This window comes from Mirounga angustirostris, unplaced genomic scaffold, assembly GCF_029215605.1.
Source record: "Mirounga angustirostris isolate CCGP_5_RB_7025 unplaced genomic scaffold, mMirAng1.0.hap1 SCAF_7, whole genome shotgun sequence".
Taxonomy (NCBI): Eukaryota; Metazoa; Chordata; class Mammalia; order Carnivora; family Phocidae; genus Mirounga; species Mirounga angustirostris.
The window spans coordinates 105,999,641-106,017,257 of record NW_026991715.1 but is presented as its reverse complement, the minus strand read 5'-3'; the positions used below and the strand labels follow the sequence as shown (position 1 = coordinate 106,017,257).

The 17,617-nt window shown below is 38.7% G+C and overlaps 1 long non-coding RNA gene and 1 pseudogene across 2 annotated transcripts in view; one reads left to right on the top strand and one right to left on the bottom strand.

Moving 5' to 3' along the window:
• Positions 1–8,039, bottom strand: part of LOC123835490 (serine/threonine-protein kinase MARK2-like) — a 34,787-nt pseudogene extending 26,748 nt beyond the window's left edge.
• Positions 1–17,617, top strand: part of LOC123862529 (uncharacterized) — a 430,798-nt gene that overhangs the window by 97,950 nt on the left and 315,231 nt on the right. The window contains exon 3 of one of the 2 annotated variants that reach the window (XR_010413242.1): positions 11,460–11,575. The exons of the other annotated variant lie outside the window; for it this stretch is intronic. This is a non-coding gene — a long non-coding RNA (uncharacterized LOC123862529). The remainder of the gene's footprint in view (positions 1–11,459; positions 11,576–17,617) is intronic. 2 annotated transcript variants of the gene reach the window in all.

Sequence of the window (17,617 nt, the reverse complement as noted above, 5' to 3'; positions counted from 1 at the left end):
GGGCTCTGAGGTGGTACAGAAGGGCATGGTGACCTTAGTTCACTGTTGAAACATGACAAGGGGTGGGGCTGGCGATGTGGCAACTGGATTAATAACCTATAACCTTAGTTTGCCCAAACAATTTTTTTTTTAGGATATATAAATTCATTCCATGAATCATCTTAGTTCTTGTGCTAATGTGGAATATAAAAGGTCTGGTTATAGAAATTTACTCAGAAGAAATTCCCAATGCTATTAAGCATCAGAGTCATGCAGCAAAGGATAGAGTTAATGATTCTAAAAACAATAATGAACAAGGTCTAGTTCATTATAGCAGACACTTGACAGGCATCTTTTTAAATTTGCACAACTCTATGAAACAGTCTTTAATATCATCCCCATTTCACAGAAGAGAAAATAAAGCCTCTGAAAGGTTTAATAATTTGCCAAATTTTAGTTAATGGAAAACAGAGCTGGGACAAGGGCCCATTATTATTTGACTCCAAAGTCTGTACTCCAAACTCAGGTGGATTTCTGTGCATTTTCCGCCTTTTGCTCAATGCTTTCCAAACTGTGGTTAATCAACTTTGAGGGACCATAGGAAAATTTCAGATGACCTCGGCCTTATTTACCGAATTCTGTATGTCAGAGAGGTGGAGAACAAAAACCCTTTCAGTGTTCATATCTCATAACCCTACCACTGATTTTATAAATTAAGTAATGTACATCCTCTCGCAGGACCCAAGACAATATTATTAGCCCAGTGAGAAGGAATATAGATGAGTGAACTTTCCAACTGCCTAACTTAGAGGTAGCAGCAATAAAATGTGAACTTGAAAAATGCCTGAGAATCAACTGTTCAAACTTTGTCAGTTTATGTAAACTTTGTGCAATGAATATGCAAATCTCCTCCATATTTTCATGTTTGTACACTTCTAACACACCTGGATAGGGCCTCCCGGGAAAATGCTGGTTTAAGCCTTTCTGCAAAAGTCACCTATGAGACTGAGAATTTCCACTGGCTCTCTCCAATACATGGGATTAATTTAACAAATTCTCACTCCTTATCTTTTGCTTGAGAGAAATTAATTCTTCCCATGGGAAGGTTTTTTTTTTTTTTTTTTTTTTTTTTTATGTGTCCTAAAACTATCTGAATTTCAGGAACTTGAAACTTGCATTGTAGCTGCCTTCTTCCTCTAAGGAATATAATCTATCCAAGCTGTTAAAGTGTTGTGAACACCAATAATGGGACGTTTTTATTGTGTTCAGGACATGAAGCTAAAGCATATTAGACTGCTGTGTGTATGTGTATTTGCTCACATTTAAAAACTAGTTAAACATTTCAGACCTCTTTAGAATTACACAGGGTTATTTATTACAAGCCTCTTGAACTTTCTAGAGGCAGCAGTCTTCTGGTGATCTTTATCAAGCTGTTCTCTTCTAACCTCCTACATGCTGCTTGTTTGGTTCTTTCTTTTTTCTTTCTCTCCTCCTCCTCCTTTTCTTTTTTTTCCCTTGAGTTTTGTCTTAACAGGGAAATAAAATGTCAAATACATGTGAAAAAAATCCAGTTGTGGGGCGCCTGGGTGGCTCAGTCGGTTGGGCGTCTGCCTTCGGCTCAGGTCATGATCTCGGGGTCCTGGGATCGAGTCCTGCATCAGGCTCTTCGCTCTGTGGAGAGCCTGTTTCTCCCTCTCCCCCTGCTCTTCTTTCTCTCTCTCTCTGTCAAATGGATGAAATCTTAAAAAAAAAAAATCCAGTGGTAAAATTTGCAAGTGGGAATATAATTTGAAGGCAATTCCAAAATTAAGCAGCCAGGTTTTTAACTTTTTTTCTTTCTCTGCTAATTAGGCTGCCCATTTTAAATCTTAAATGTGTGCAGAATTGTGAGGGATCTTGTGTGTGAAGAGAAGCTTAATTCCAGCAGCTCTTGATAGCTGAGTGTTCAGTTTTGCAATACTCACAGCAGACACCATCAGCAACTCATATTTGTTTGAGTGCCTTCTGCACAAATGGCAGTATGGAAAGAAGAATCAGAGAAAGTTAGAGCTGGCCTGAACTCTGATGTCATCTACCCCAGTGATTTCCAATTGTTGTTGTTGTTGTTTTAGATCAGAAAACAAATAAGATCTTCCCCAGATGTCTGATATGTAAAGCAGCTAGCCTTGAGCCACTATGTATGGAGGGTGTGCACATGTGGGTACAGGTGTGAAAGGGTGTGTGTGAATGTGGGTGCGTGTGTGCCTCACCTTCCTCTCTTAGGACAGAGCATCTATCAGCCTGGGAGTGGGTACACAGAACTCTTTAGGATTATAGTTTGAAAATTCTGGATCTTGGACACCCTCTCATTTTATTGAGGAAGAACCCAAGTTCCAGAAAGCTGCATTGAGTTGTTCAGGTTACACTGCTAGAAAGAGGTGGAGCAAGCACTTGAACTAGGTCTTATTTTTCTGAGCACTCTGTTTTGTTCCACTTGCTGAATTTATTATACATTCCTTTACTTCACACTCTCATGTATATTTTAACAAATATGTCTATACTTGCTTTCCTGTTAGTTTCTTTGGAAACTACACATATCGGTTTAATTATAGTTCCTTCCCATTCTAAGGAAGGACTACAAAGGTACTGTTTCTACGCTTGCCTGTTTGTCTATTTGTCTTTTCATTTTAATTGAGATATAATTGACATATAAGTGTCCTTTCTTCTCCTACTATAATGCACTATTTCTCCACAGAGAAATTATCCAGGTTTGCTAGTGAGAAAACCAATAAGATATGTGTATATAACTTAAAAATAAAATTAGTGTACATGTCAGGATAAGGTTGGATACTTTCTAAAGGCTCATTAATTTGATCATTAAAAAATATATACATAGCTGTGGTATTAGAAGTATGAGAAATAACTGCAGAAGATTGGTATAACAATGTCGTAAAAACCAGAGACAATTCTGTATCCATTTGATTTCTTCATAAGTGTCTTTAAGATTTCATCACTCTTTAAGGAAACCTACGTTGGAAATTGTAGACACTGCATTGTGAGTTTAGTTTATGCAAAAAAGAAAATGACTGATTTCAATCAACATATCTATTCTCAATGAATAAGTATGTATGAATCAATGAGCTAATGTACATTTATATGTCTAAAGTTAAAATTGTTATGTAAGTACTGTTACGTGTAATTATTTATTAATAATTGACTTAAAAATTGTTTGGTCAACTACCAGTCTCAATCATATGAATATGAGGGCTTCTTTACCATAGCCCTGCTATGTGCCCATATTTATTGATACCAACTTTTTAGCAATTTTCTCAAAGCTAATATTACTGGAAATCCAGAATGTATACCTTCTTACTGAATTCCAGTATGTAATATGCTGTATTTATAAAACAAAATAATATTATCTTATATAATTACAATTTAGAGTTACTTTTAACTCACATGTAATAATATAATTAAAAATTTTCCCCTTAGAAAATCTTTATGCAAAGTGTATCTGCAACCTCTGTTCTAGCAGGTATGGTAGTTTCTGCCTTTATGGAACTCACTATTGAAAATCTTATCTTATATTACCACCAGTTGGATGGAGTTTTGCATTGCCTTTGTCATAAAGAAACTACATCATGTGGATATATGGATGTTTTTGGCATTTTCCTGGGTTTTCCACCGAGAAAATACCTGAGGTTTCAGCAGGTTCAAATCCAGTAGGGGATGGAGTAGGCAGGGAGTATAGGTAGTTCGGAATTAAAGAAATCAAGTTATTGGCAAGAGCAGCACAACAGAGATTTATATTCTGCCTTGCTTAATCCCTTTTGCTGAGGTGGTGAGGGGAGGTCCCAGGTCTTATTTCTTTAGGCAGAAGAGAATCAAGGGGTGTTAGGCTGGGCAAATCTTTCCCATGATTAAGCCAGTGGCAGAGATCCAACCTAAGTCGTCCTTGCGAGGGGCTGACCAATACCACCGGAGCCAAAGCATTCATTTATGGGCAGGATTTGGTTCCCTTTTTGCTCTCTCTTAAGTAGTCTTTTTTAATTAAAAATTTTTTTAACTTGTTAAATTTTTATTTATTTACTTATTTTTGTGGACAATGAGGTATTAGGCTTTACAGTTTGTCAGAGCTTGGGTGATCCAAATTACCAATTCTTTGTTGAAAGTTCTGTAGCATGCTGGAGACAGCCATGAAGTCCCAGCAAGTATGCACACTTCTTCAGGCCTCTGAGAACATGTAGATTTCAGGGTGCATGTCCAAAGCCACACCCTTTTCCCCTTCCTCTATTGCCCTTGTGAAATGGTGGTGAAGGTTCATTCAGCCAAAATGAATGAGTAGGGCATGGCCTTTGAGCATTTGATAGCTTCTGGGAAGCTGCTCACTCAACCCAGCAATAAATATCACTGTTTTTTCTGTAGTCTCAGGGCTGTATTTCTCTCATTAAAGATTCATCAGCACTCTGTTTCTGCTTTTCTTCTAATATGGAGAAATCATATGTTAACTGGATTACCATTTTTGTGGGAATTACTCCATTTTTTTAATTCTAAGATGTGTTTTCTCCCACATTTGAACACTTCTGAAATGCTCAGTTAGTATACAATGTATGTGCCTAATGTGATATTCCATTTTTTATTCCTTGGAAAGTTGTTATTAAATTGATGATTCATCTTAAAAGGATAATATCTTAGAATCAGGAGAATACCATAGCTTCTTTAGCTAATTTCTAATTTTGACTCTGAATGAAATTGTGTAACCACAGGATTATGGTGGTGGTGATGGAAAAGAGGAAATGTGAGGAGTGGGGGCAGATACTTGAAATAGGAGAGGGACTGTCTTGTTGCTACTTGGGATTATGGTTTTGACCTCCATTCAGCTGCAGTTAACTGGGCATTTCCCCCACCAGTTGGAGTGGGGAAGTTCAGATCTGTTTCATCATCTCTGTCAAGAACCATTGATTTATTGGTACCATATAAAATTATGTAGAGATACAAAGCACAGTCTTTGAACCTCAAGATATATTGATTATAAAAACTTGTGACTTCATTGGTATAGCAGGGAAAACCTTCCATTAAATATTATTTTTTGTTAACTGCTTTAGTAAGATGTAATTCACATAACCTACAACTCACCCATTTAAAGTATATAATTCAGCGGATTTTCGTATATTCACAGAATTGGGCAAACATCACCACGACAAATTTTAGAACATTTTCATCACCCCAAAAAGAGATCTCATATTCTTTAGCAGTCATCTCTTCACCTCTTATTCCTCCCATTTTCCCCAACTCTAGATACCACTATTCCATTTAAATCTGAAGACCAAAAATGCAGCATGGCTAAACTAGGGCAATGAACCAGGAGTTAGAAGTTTTAAGAACATTCCAAAACTTGGCATCATCTGTGTAATTGGTATAATGACACCCATATCACAGGTAGTTGGTATTAATGTAGTGGTTGTGAGGACTAACCAAGACATGTGAAAGCACCAGCACAGGGCATGCCTCATAGTAAGTTCAGAATATTATTTTCTTCCTCTTTTTATTCTCTTCAAGATGGGCCATGAGCTGAATACCCGAAGGGTGGCTGGTCTTTCTCCTCCCTTTATGTGAAGACTGAGGCCTTTGTAGATGCCAACTGAGTGTTCCCTCTCAGCAATCCCCTTTTGCATGTGGTTAAAGCCCAGTACTATTTTTTTTTTTGAAGATTTTATTTATTTATTTGAGAGAGAGATTGAGAGTGTGAGAGAGAGCACAAGCAGGGGGAGGGCAGAGGGAGAGAGAAGCAGACTCCCTGTGGAGCAGGGAGCCCAACGTGGGGCTCGATCCCAGGACCTTAGGGTCATTGAGCGAAAGGCAGATGCATAACTGACTGAGCCACCCAGGCGCCCCAAAGCCTGGTATTATTGCTGGTGACATTTCAACTCAGCAGTTGAACTGATTATACAAAACAGAGAGTCTGATTTCCATTTTCTTAGAAAAGAAACAACAAAAAAAACCCATCCACTTTATTCAGATAATGGGAAGTCAGCCTCAACTCTTAAAATTTCTACCAACTGGATGGTTTTCAGAGGGATACATAGTGGTCAGGAACCAAAGTGGTCAACAAAGGTGAGAGATGTGGAACAAATCCTCACAGTGCACTCATATGAATCTCCATGCAGTATAAGGAAAAAGAGATCAGGATCACTGGACTCCAAAAATCAATCCCATTGGCTTTTGGCTCTGAAAAATCTCAGAGATGTCTTTATTTGCCCATCCTTGAGTAGAGAGGTGAGGGATATTTCTGTCTTGATGTGATGGGTGGTGGAATTCAAGTGTAGGATAATTTCCATGGTCTGAGGCCCTGAAGTCTTTCAAAGAAGACATTTATGATGATCTTCTCATGATTCTAGGCCCTCTGCTCCTGCTTTTGTCAGAATCAGGATGCTCCTGAGAGCTTTTGGCTCTCCCTATGTCTCTATTGACTTCTGCCAAAACCAGCTCCAGGTTATTCTACTGAAAACGATTTAGTCAAAAATAAGTGGATCAATGTAAGTATCTGGTAAAGGAAAAAAAAACCACTTCATATAATGAATATTCTTCAGACACTATTCCTTGATAATTTTGGTCCATGATTATGACTGCTTTGCATCCTTTATTTATCTTTTAAGATTTTTGCCCATTCTAAAATTTAACTTTTCAATTTTTCCCTATGTATTTATTATTATACTTTAAATTCATTTCCAGCCCATTATTCCTATTCTTTGGTGTTTGTTGAAGTGGAAATTTAGGATAATAAGATTTAGTTGAAACATCCATAATATCCAATAAAACTTAGTCTGATAAACATACAGGTTCAAACAGTATCTGTGATGTAATCCTGTATTTATAAGATAAAAATAATGTATAGATAAGTATTTGGATAACTATACATCAAGGTCTGAGTAATATTTGCCGGTGTGGAATTATTTTGCTTACTTATATTCTGTTAATGAATTCAACAAAATTTTATAAAGCTCTTTCTAAATGTCAGCCATATGCTCTATGATGGGGCTAAAGCAATAAAGAAGAAAGACAAGAAAATTTTGCTTTCAAGAAGGTACAAACTAGTGGGGAGAGAGAGTAGACAAAGAATTAAGTAAAGTATATCTTGGTTTAACAGTAAAAAGTACTACAGAAAAAAATGAAGCAGGGAAGGGGGATAGAGTGTTGGGGAGGGGTCCCAATTTTAAATAAGGTCATCAGGGGAGGTCTCTCTTGTCCAAGTAGCTTTTGAGTAAAGAGCTAAAGGAGATGAGGGTGCAAACCAGGTGAATATCTGATGAAAACACATGATAGCAGGAGGAACAGTAAGCTCAAAAGGTGTTCCGGGGGGGATCAGGACTTGTGTGTGTGTGTGTGTGTGTGTGTGTGTGTGTGTGTGTGTGTGTGTGTGGCAGAGGGTCAGTGGAAGGGTGGTATAAGATAAAGAGAATAGTTATGAATGAATCCAGTTTTTTTGGCCTCGACAACTGGGATTGAACTTCATTAATCAGATGGGGAGGTTTGCAGGGAGATAGAGTTTGGGAGGCAAGATCTAGAGCTTGGGCATTTTAAGTTTGATATGCTCATTAGTCTAATAAGAATGCATTGTTTTTTAAATTTGGAAAAAAAACAATAAATGACATTTTAAAAGAAATTCTCTTGTGGGACTAGGTTGTGGGAAATTCTGTTGTTGGCCTAAATTCCTCAGTTGACTAAATTTCTGTGGCCAAATTGTTTTCAGTCAAACCATCTGGACCTGGTGTATGCAGGGGCGATTCTGGGTAACCACAAAGCACACTTGTTCTTAAGACCACCCTGCTTGAAAGAAAGTTGAAAGCAGTCTCAGTGGTCCTTTGCTGTCTTAACTTTCAATGCCCTTGACTCAACTGACTTCCTAGATGCTTTTTTTTTTTAACACCCTAATCCCCAAAACCCTGCCTGACTTCTTGGACCTTTGACTCTTCCATCAGCTTCTCTGATTTTAGATATTTACCTGAAGTTTCGAGGCTCTGGAGCACCTGGACCCTTAGTTTCTTTCTTTCCCCTGATGGTCCTTGCCTGCTCCCGTCCATCCTGTAATCACCATGCTTTCATAAATCAATTTACACTGCATTTCTTGAGCACCTATTTTGTGCAAAGCTCTGTACTAAGCATTTTTGGGATGGTGAAAGAGTTGAGATGTGGCACTGATAGTCCAGGAAGTTCCAATGTTGTGGTAAATATAAATATATATAATGAGGTGGTGATGGCAAGCATTTAAGAGTGTAGAGGGGAATCTAGGGCTCTGATTTCGGTAGTAATGATCTACTTGGTCCCACCAGCTCTGGTCCAGCATTTTATAGACTTTTCTCAGAGACTTTTATGTACTTTCCATTATTTATCTTTTGTTCTTCCCCCCACCCCCAATTATAAAGGAACAGATATTCATTGTAGAAAACATGAGAAAAAGAGAAAAATATTAAGGAAAAATACTACTCATAATCTTATTATCCAGGGATAGAATGTTACTGATTAATGTTTGACTATATTTCTTGTCATTCTTTTTTTTTTTTTTTAAGATTTTATTTATTTATTTGACAGAGAGACACAGCGAGAGAGGGAACACAAGCAGGGGAAGCGGGAGAGGGAGAAGCAGGCTTCCCATGGAGCAGGGAGCCTGATGCGGGGCTTGATCCCAGGACCCTGGGATCATGACCTGAGCTGAAGGCAGACGCCTAAAGACTGAGCCACCCTGGTGCCCCTATTTCTTGTCATTCTTTAAAAAAATTTTATTGTTGCCATTTTCCTCATCATTAATATCCTTTGGAAGAATATTTTTTAAATAGCTGAATGGGATTGATGTTTCACTATTTATTTGCTGGCCCCCTAATGTTGAGTCTTTTCATGTTTTTATAGCTAAGTTCCCTCTTGCATGGGCTACATAGGCCTAGTGTTGAGGATGTCCTAGGATACTTGGGGGGAAAGTAGAGTATCATGAAATGGGAGTGTGCCCACATGGAGTGCACTTGGCTGTGAGGGGTGTAGCTAGTTGGGGCATGAATGGCAACACTGAATTAATCCATGCCCTTCTCCAATCTCGCACATGCATGAGCATAGTAGACATTACAGACAAAATGTCAAGGGGGGACTTTGTTCTCTATTTGAAAAGCTGCTTGTCACTGGTAGACCAAAGAACTTTGAAATCATATTATTTTAATGTAGTGCATCTTTTTATGATAAATATCAGTAGTTATATTTGTGAAGGGAGCCAAAAAATAAAAATGACACAGGACCCTTCTTTTAAAAAATGAAGAATGATCAAAGCAAGATGGAAGAAAGTGGCATAGTGGCTCCTTTAATAGTACAGAGGAGTCTCCCTATTTCAGTGAGATTCCTCCAGGAGAGTGAGTTTAGGAGCAGAGAAAAGAAATAGAAAAAAAATTGAAAAAACAATTTTATATTGTTTCAGAATTTAAAAACCAATAATGCTTTTCAAGGCTTGTATGTGAAACTCGCCCTTCTCTTTTGGCTCTTCCAGCCACAGATGAGTGTTTCCTTGCTAATAAGAACATTCTTGAGGTGTTTTCCTTTTCTTCACGTGATGTTGGTTGAGATCCCATGCTTGCCATTAATTATAAATTAATTTCTGGCGTTGTAGTAAATTCTAGGAAAACCAGTATAACCACAAGTGTGCATTTAAATTCTTCTGTGTTTTTTTTTCTCCTATTTGTTTTTTTGCTTGGGGTTTTTAATCTTTTTTTCCTATGGGAAAGACAAGAAAGTAAAAAAAAAATTTCCACTAGTGGTTGGGTGATTTATAGAGTACATTTCTAACCTCCAGTATTCTTTTATTAGTCTTCTCATTGCTGTGAATGTGTTCTCCCATTTGCTTAAGGCTACTTGATCACCTTTTTTTTGATAGGAATGGTAAAGAAATTTATCATAAGGGTCTAGGTTGATGGAAAGGAATTGAATTTCTTTTGACAAGAAATACCAAAGATGATAATCAATACTTCTTTGAATATATCCAAACCAAGAAGCCAAGCAGAGAACTGGTAACAGAGGTAGAATGGTCATGTATAGAGTATGTTGGGCTGACATGAAATTGTCAGAGAGACTCAATTCTTTTCAAAGTGTACTTCGGCTGTTTCTGAGAAGGACTTTTTCAGGAATTTTGGAGAAGTAGTTGTGAATGCTATAGAACAGCATCTCCCAAAGTACGTTCTGTAGAATGTTCAAGAGTGGAGTGGACATCTGTTATTTGTGCCTGCCCTGAAGCCATTTCTTTCTGTTGATAATAACACCCTGATTTGCCTTTGAGGAACTCCTCCTCCTCACTGTTGGTACAATTGGTTTGGGTGTGGTTGAGTCCAGGGGTGGACAGATGGCCCAGGACTGTTCAGTCAGCATAGTCTATCACATCTCTCTTGGGAATTGGTGCAGAGATGACCATCTGACTAAAGACGGTTTCCTGAGATTCATCCTGGGCCCTTTTTAGAACCACTGGGAAGGAAAAGCCCCTTTTTCATTGGGGTTCCTGAAAAGAGAGTATGTAAGCTCAGTGCTAATGGTCATCTTTCTGCCTTGTGGAGAGAACCTGCTGGAATGAGGCCAACACAAAGGAATGTAGAGCCCAGAAATGGAGACAGAGCAAGTCACCTTGACATTGTCTAAGAGCTTGAGTCCTCTAGGCCTAAAGCCAGCCTATCCTTGGATTTAAGTAAATTAATTTTTTCTCCTTTAGCGAGTTTGTACTGGGCTTCTCTCACTTGCCACCAGGAGTTTTGGCTAATTGAAAAATTGTGCTGTGAAGACTGATCTGTCATCGAACATGTGTGGGAAATCATGGACATAATTAGTTTGAGTTCTCCCAGAGATAGACCTGCAATAAGATTTGTGTGCAAGGAGTTTATTTGGGGAGTGGGGAAGTAAGACAGTGAAGAAGAGAAGGCATCTAATAGTTGGTACTTTATCAAGCCAGCCACCACCATGGGTGACTAGAGCTTAATCTCATGGCGAAGTTATGGGAGGTAGTATAGAGCACATGCCTGAGAGTTATCCCAACCAAGCAGCAGAGGGCTGGGATAATTACACCCAGTTATTGGTTGAGGGGCTGCTCTTGGGGTGTGAGTTAATTTCCTGGTACTTCAGGCCTGCTCTACAAGCAGGCAGAACAATCTTTTGAGGCTTGGGGTGGGGCTGGAGGATGGAGAGGAGGAGGGAAAGGAGGGAGGGAGGGAGTGAGAGGCCTTAGACAAAGAGGTGCAAATAGGGACAGTGGAAGCCAGGAGGAGTCAATGGATATGATATGAGCTAAACAAAGCAAAAGTTTCTTTATTTCAGGACTTCTAAGTGCCTTTAATATACTAGTATATATATTGAATATCCAAAATGAGGTTATGGTATACTGTGTTTTCCAAATTTATTTTATCACAGAATTTTTTCTTTGTGGATTGTCTTTGGAACTTGCAGTCCACAGCACATGTGAAAGAGCTTGCTTCTTCCTTTCTTAGCTCTCTGCCTTGTGAAGACATGATGAAAAGATAGCCATCTACAAGCCAAGAAGCAGCCTCTCACAGATTCCAGATCTGCTGGCATCTTGATCTGGGACATCTCAGCTTCCAGAACTGTGAGAAATAATTCTCTCCTGTTTATAAGCCACCCAGTCTATGGTATTTTTGTTATAGCAACGTGAACTAAGGTAGCCAAGGAGTGTAATTGTTATGCTTTTTTAATTTACCAAATGACTGCTGTAGATGATTCTACAGTCTCATCATCATTTGAATGGTGAGGCAACAAAAGCCTAGAGAGTTTCAGTCATCTTGCTTAAGGCTGATAACTAGTTTGTACAGTCAGAACTGGTGTCTCAACTCAGGGTTTTTTTCTCTCTGTGGATCAAGCATTCAAGGCTATGTTGGAAACATATTCTGTCCTGTAATTGCCCAACTGTGCTTCTCCAACACTTATCTTTGTAAGTATTTGCTTTAGCAGGTACCAGAATCTGGAGTTGTTTTTCAGGTCAGTTTTGTAAATAAAGGTCTTGGGCACTGTGTACTATTTCCCTAGGGCTGACTGGCAGGCAGCCTTCATTGTCTCTAGACTTGGGAATTGTTCTGGCTTTGTGAAGAAGTCTGTGTTTCCTCCTACTTGCGTTTCTAGATCATAGTCATAAATGCACCCAAGCTTATGTATACAAATGCGTCAGACCAGTTAGGCCAAGAACTGCACTCATGGGCCAGCTTTTGAATAATTCCTTGTGCAATTGAGCTTGATTGGAAACAGTAGTTTTAATGTGTAGCCATATCTGTTATGTGGTTACAGGCATTCTCAAGGTCTTGGCAAATATGCATGCAGCAGGCATATACCTACACAATGGCTTAGCATGCTGACTTCTTATTGTGCAGGATGTTTTGCCTAAGTAAGTGGGGTTTTGTGTCCAGGGACATGGCCTTGGTTCTCAGACTGAGGGAGATAATGTGGAGGTATTTCTGCAGAGATAAAGCACAGTGAGTTATTATTTGTTCTTATCCTCTGTTCCTAGCATGATAAATGGTGGTGAACAGTATTTTCTGCTGGCTGTTCCTGACCATCACCCTTTTAATGCTGTCAACTACTTTATATGTTATTATATATTGATGCTCACAACTTCAATGTGTAAATCACTGGAGGTCTGTATAGTAAAGGCAGTAGTAAAAGATCTTCCAATAATCAGTAATATCATTGCCAAGCATAGCCTCTCCTATCCATTTCTGCTCATCCTTCAAGACAAAGAAAAAGATATGTACAGTTCATTAGGTAACTGAGTTGTGAAAATAGTTTCATATTTCTTTAAACAGTTATAGAGATTTAAAGGCTTGTTTTCATTAAAATTGCTGGGTGGGAATATCTACAATGTATCTTTGTTATCATTGATTTATATACTCTGTGTATAAATACCAAATATTTAACCAGCCATATCTATCTTTTCATTGCTGGGATTTCAAAATTTAGTAGTAGGTTTTAAATGATATTATCTGTGTGAATGTGGGGAAACTGTCTTAAACATGCCTCTTTATTGTGTAGCTCTGGATGTGTAATATTTGACATGGTTCAAATTATGTACACTGGAAAAAACGTCACAGAATGAAGTCTCAGTACAAAGTGATACGCTCATAAATGGTTAGTTTTATCATATAATATTAGTATTTTAGTGGAATGGTTATTATCATTAGAAATATTTTTCAAGTTTTAGTAATTATTCATCTGGACCCAGAATGGTGCTCATCTTTTGGTGGATACAAAAGTAAAAGGGAGACGTGGTCTCTAGTTTCTAGAAGTCAAATGGCTAGATATGTATTTATAATACGTACAGTTACGTAGAAGATAGTCAATCCCAGATATCATCAGGCACTACATTGTGTGATATAGACTATGAGAGAAATACACATTCACAAGGAGGAAGAATCATTGTGAGATGAGGGGGTTGGGAAGGGCTTCCTGGAGGAGGGGGGCTTTGTTCAGTATTTCATAACTTTGGGCCTTGAAATTTTTTTGCTGAGTTTGCTCTTGACTCAATGCTTGTGGGTTCTTTGGTCCAATTTATATGTTCTCATAGGTGGACATAATAGAGCTGATTCTCCTACAAACATTCTCTTCCCCCCACCAGAGGAAAGACTCTTTCAACACCACTGTTCAGACAGCATTTTGTATCATTTATCTTTTCTTTTCATGTTACTTTGGGTTGACTCTATTAAAGAGTATGAAGATATGCTCCAAAGTTAGTTTTTTGGTTCAGTCCACTCTCTTAAAATGAAATGGCAGGTGAATTTTTTAAAAAGATTTATTTATTTATTTGAGAGAGAGAGAGTGTGCAGGGGCAGAGGGGTAGAGGGAGAGGGAGAGAGAATCTCAAGAGACTCCCTGCTAAGCATTGAGCCTGATGTGGGGCTTGATTTTATGACCCTGAGATCATAACCTTAGCTGAAATCAAGAGTCTGACACTTAACAGACTGTGTCATGCAGGTGCCCCACTGTGGGTGCTTTTAAAAATAGAGTAGCCTGATAATGAGAGACTATGGACTCTGAGAAACAAACTGAGAGTTCTAGAGGGGAGGGGGTGGGGGGATGGGTTAGCCTGGTGATGGGTATTAAAGAGGGCATGTACTGAATTGAATGGAGCACTGGGTGTTATACCCAAACAATGAATCATGAAACACTACATCAAAAACTAATGATGTAATGTATGCTGATTAACATAACATAATAAAAAAAAAATAGAGTAGCCTGATGTAGAGCAATGAGATTGGGAGTCAGAAGATCTAGATTTGAGTCCCAGCCCCAACATTGCCTCAGAGATGTTGATCAAGTTACCTAACTTCCTTTAGCATCAGTTTTTTCATCTCTAAAGGGAAATATGTGACACACTCTGCCTACCTCCTTTGTTGTTAATAAGTATCAAATGAGATAAGGCAAGTGAAAGTATTTTTAAAACCTGTAGTATAAGATACAAATGGATAAATACCTGTAGTATTGGATACGAATGGATAAATGCATCACTGTCCTCATCTGCTAAAGACAGGGATGGTACGTACCTCATTGGATTATTTTGAGAAGTAAATTGAATAAAACATGTAAAGCCTTCTAGAACTATTTGTGGCAAATGGTAAGAACTCAATAAATCTAGAGATTATAAGGCTAAATAACTTATGGGATAAAAAGACTCATCTTAAAGCAAAGAAAAGTTTTTGCTTGTAACATTTTCACTAGTCAACATTTGCTTATATCTTCAATGTTAGAAATATCATCTTTGAGGGGTGCCTGGGTGGTGCAGTAGGTTAAGCATTCGACTCTTGGTTTCGGCTGAGGTTGTGATCTTAGGGTCTTGAGATCAAGCTCCTCCTTTGGCTCCGGGCTCAGCGTGGAGCCTGCTTAGAGTTTCTCTCTCCCTCTCCTGCTCGGCCCCCCGCACCGTGCCCCCCTCACCATGCTCCCTCTCTCTCAAATAAATAAATCTTAAAAAAAATTGCCATCTTTAGTGAGGTTGATCATTCACAAAATAGAAGTCCCTTTCAATCTGTGCTGCTTAGATTGAGAGGGCAAACTGGTCATGTGGTTCTGCCCAGAGGGGACCAGTTTGGAATGACAATCAATTATATTAGAGATTCTCAAAGTGTGGTCCGAGGTCTGGTTCTCCTCTATTATTCATGCTGTAATATGACAGCATCCATACTTTAGTTTCTGGCATAAATTAATAATTTGATATTGAATTAATAATCATCCTATTGAATACAAGCCAGACATCACCTCACTGGTGTCTAATTGAAAGCAGTGAATTTCCTTCCAGGTACTTTGGGAAGGTTTTCTGAGGATGAAGTGGATGGACTTGGGACTGTGAGTGGTGAATACCTTGATGAAATTATCTCTAAATCAAAGAGTCTTTGCAATCTTTGGGTTAGGACTTCTCTGACTATTTTTGTCCATGGAGTGGACAACCAAAAGGAAATGCTGTGGGTTCACATTAAAGAAAGCTATTTAAATTCAGTATGGAGTTTTTCCTTTATATATTCATGGATATATTTTTTTGGGAAATGGAACAGAAAATTCCTAATGGGGAAAAATCAGTTTTTCTGGAAAGGTGAAAGATCCTGGAAGGTGTATAATTTTTCACAAACTGAAGATAATTTTTCCAGAAAAATTCATCATGTCTGAGAGTATCCAACTCTCCAGCCTTTGTCTCCGCAAGGGTCATGCTTTTAGTCTGTTAAGGAAAAAATATTCAATGACACTTGTTAGAATGGTAAGGCAGACTTTATTCAGGACCACTGCAATAGGTATAGGGACCACTGCAATGGGATTTTACAGTGGATTTTACATTGGGTTCAGCTCTGAATACAGCACAGGCCAGTGGGAATTTAAAGCCAAGGAGCAAGGTGGGGATCAGTGGATGGAAAATTACTAGAAAAAATATCAGGTATAATGGGGAGTTCTGGCTAAACCATCCTAACAGGATTCTTGCTGAAGATAGGCCAGGGGCATCAGACATCACCTGGGGGATGGTGGGGGATGAGGAACCTGATCAGATATCCAGGTGGAGGATTCTGGTTAAGCTGACTTTGCAGGGTTCTTGCTAAAACTAGATTTTACAAGGAAGTGCACAGATGGGTCTAGGAGAATGTTCAGCTAGACTGACTAAAGTTTGCTCAAGCAAAAATCTTTGTCAAGTCTCACAGACTGAAACCCAGAGAGGAAGCTCTTAGAAAAGACTTGAGTCTGGTCAGATGTAGTCTGCAGTAGCCATGGGTCAGTCACTGGCCTATGTGGAGTGAGTTGCACAGCTCTTAGCTCTCTGGGTTTTGAGATGTGGCAGTTACTGCTCACTGTTACTTTGTCACCGTATACGTAGCTAAACTATGTTTCCTAGCCTCCTCTGCAGTTAGGTGGGCATGACAGTTGTGGCCACTAGCTTGTGGATTGCAGTGTTGTATGCCACTTCCAGGCCTGACTCTAAGACCTGCCTTGACACCATGTTTCTTTTTCCCAGTACCCCTGGCTTAGAGGTAAAGTCCTCTAACTTTGTCAGGTATGGATTGATTTTCACTGGGTATCCCAGTTGATTTCCATTAGCACTCTGATTTTTTTGAGGGCTTTGGCATAGGTAAGTGTTAATTTTCCTGGCTAATGTACATATTCATTTTGTGTTTGCCATGGAAAAGACCCAACCTAATTTTTAGGCTACAGCAATCATTCAGTTGTATGGAACTCACTTAAAGTTTCTTGGGTTTTCTAAATCCTACATCCTCAGCATATGTCGTGATGCTGACCACACTTTCTTCTCTGTGAGTCTTACTTATATCTCTTGAGGCACGTTACAGGAGTGTATCAGATTGGGTGTTGTTGGCTATAAATAAAAAGAACCCTATGAGAAATGGTATAAATAATCTGGACATTTTTATTGTGTCAAATAAGTTCGAAGATAGGGCAGTTGCAGGGTTGGTTCATTTGGAGGCTCAACCAGGTGAAATTCCTCAGTTATTTCCATCTTTCTGCTCTGCCATCCTTAGCATATTTGCTTTTGTCCTTGGATTGACATCTTTTCTTGACTGCAATAAGTAGCAGTTCCAGGCATCATGTTCTCACCAGCTAAGCTGACAGTGGAAAAAAATGGGCTTCTGTCTTCTTGCACATTTGATTTTAGGGGCAAGAAAACCTTTCTCAGAAATCTCCCTACTAATCTCTCCTTAATCTTATTGGATTGAACTGGGTTACAGGCCCACTCTTAAACCATTCACTGGAAGAGAATTGGAATTACCATGATTAGCTTAGATTAATTAAGATTTACTCTTAATTTGGAGGGGTCCTACCTTCTTTGAAGCATACAATTTGAGTTGTGCCCTCAAGGAAGAAGGGGGAAAAGGACTTTCATAAGAAGTGAAGGAGACATGATTCCAGGCTCCCTAGGAAAGCTTTGACTTCAAGATTTTTTTTTTGAGCCAACTTTATTAAAAATTCAAAAAAGAAACCAATTCTAAAGTAAAAAATGAATGAGTATTGCTCTTCTCTCACGCCAATCCCACTCTTCAGAGGTGTCCCTTATAAAATCTTGCTGTTTATCCTTCTAGACATTATAGTGGTAGGTTTAATAAAAATACACAATTAGGACATGTTTAGGGGAAGAACTGACATTTTTTTAATT